The 2131-nt window shown below is 42.3% G+C and overlaps 1 pseudogene; it reads left to right on the plus strand.

Annotated features, from left to right (window-relative positions):
- Positions 1–660: 660 nt before the first annotated feature.
- On the plus strand, positions 661–1544 carry LOC123396940 (annotated as a pseudogene).
- The last annotated feature ends 587 nt before the right edge of the window (positions 1545–2131 follow it).

Consider the following 2131-nt stretch of genomic DNA (forward strand, 5'->3'; position numbering starts at 1 on the left):
GCGGGCCGTGTTGTGCCAAGCCCGTTTACGATGAGTCGGGCCGGGCCGGGATGTGTCGACCCCTTTGGCCAGGTATGAATCAGATACCGGGACGTCGGACCGATGAGAACCAGCCGCAACACATATAAGATGAAAGTCGACCGTTCAATCATATCCATATACATTTAAAATTAAATTAATGAAACCAAACAAATTACATGTAAACCTGTAGTTTCATATTAGCTAAACGAGAACATTTACATTTCACATATTTCAACTAAATTATAGCCTAGTTTATCGCTGGCCATGGTGATGTCTGTTTCGCACGACATGGCTTTCCTATGTCCAGCAACAAACCCACCGGAACGCCTTGAGCCCCATAGGTAAAGCTTGCGCCTCCGCAATGTCACCTACACAGATTAGGATGTGTTTTGGGGCAAGGGAAGACGGTGGTGGTGGCCTTCCTGGGACTCAAGCGCTAGCGGCCTCCTATGTGCTACTGTTCCTCCCTATCGGTTGCGGTCATGGATGTGCCAGCCTCGTTGTCGTGTCGATGGGGGCGCGAATGAGCTAGCGACGTTGTCGGTGTGGTCGTCAAACTCCATTGTTGGCGCATCGATCTTCACGTGCATGGCTTCTTTCTCCTCCTGGAGGACTCCGAGTTGTCATCGTTCACGGCGGATGTCGCAAGCGGCACAGTATGAAGAGACTAACGCCTTCAAGGGGGATGAGAGCCACAACACCGGTGCCGAGGTCTTTAAGGGGGACGACATCTGCAAGAAGAGGTGTGTCGTGCTCCTCTAAAAGCTAGGCCTCCTAAAAGGTCTCTTTCCAGTGAGAGACATCGAGGAGGTCGGGTACAACTGCGAGAGCGGGTTCATGTGGATTCTTCGGGAGAAGAAGAACGTACACACCTTCAATAAGATCAAGGAACGGATGCATATTTTTTGAGCACCTGCATTCGGGCCTTGTTATCCTGGCTCTTCAATGTTGCTTTGAGATCTGTGTGACACAGCTAATTTTCTATATAAAGTTTTCTCTTTTTTGTTTCTCTTATATAAAACATGTCTTGAACTTCAAACTTTACAGCGCAGCAAAACTTTCTAACTAGAATATGGTCCAACATAAATATACAAATAAGTTTTTTTTTATTAAAAAAATATTTTATTTATGTCGGATCAAATATTTTGAAAGTTTTATCCTAGATACCATTTAGAAAGCTTTTGTGCTGCAAAGGTTTGAACTTCAAGAATATTCTATATGAGATAGACAGAAAAGTGCACTTACACGATCACGAGGTGAAGAATGGATGGCTAGATAGGAAAGGCCCGAGTGTATATGCTCAAAAACATGTTTTCGTCAAACAAACCCTCTCCATGCCCCCGAGGTGTCCGCTTTCGTCGAAAAGGGCAACATCAAGAAGGTCACCCAGATCAAGGTTGTTTATGTGGCTCAGTTTGGTTGAGGTCTATGTTGACGAGTCCTCTGCTGAAAAAGTCACCTTCAAGACTGGTACTTGCCTGTCTGACATCCACGATGCATCTGCATTCGCTCTCGGAGAATAGGGATCTATTTCCTTGGTTCCTAAATATAAGTCTTTTTTAGATATTTCATTAGAAAACTACATTTGGATGTATATAGACATATTTTACAGTATAGATTCACACATTTTATTTCGTATGTAGTCTTTTAATGAAATATCTAAAAAGACTTATATTTAAAAACGGATGGAGTAGTAAAAAAATGCCACAAAAATAAAATCAGTGAATGGTTCGGGACAATTCACATGTTATGCAGAAGTATATGTTTCCGTTCTCACGTAACCTATAAACTTTTAGCCAAGGAAAAAAATACCATGCTATACAAAATAGCGCCATCCCTATAAATATGCTATTAGAGTAATTCTAACACGTCGATCCAAACGGACGATGTTTTTTTTCATTTTTTGTGCGTTTGACAGTGCTTTTTTCGTTTTTTGTTTGTTTGGATCGACCGTCCGCTCAGTGTCCGTCCAATTTAAGATTTGGGTCGGCCATGTGACCAATGCGTCGACCCATTTTTCATTCGTACGGCCGGCCAGGATCCATTTTTATTTGGATTTGAACATTATTTTTATTTTCTTAACTACTCCTACTAGTTTGACTAAGATCTT

This window comes from Hordeum vulgare, chromosome 5H (genome assembly GCF_904849725.1).
Source record: "Hordeum vulgare subsp. vulgare chromosome 5H, MorexV3_pseudomolecules_assembly, whole genome shotgun sequence".
Taxonomy (NCBI): domain Eukaryota; kingdom Viridiplantae; phylum Streptophyta; class Magnoliopsida; order Poales; family Poaceae; genus Hordeum; species Hordeum vulgare.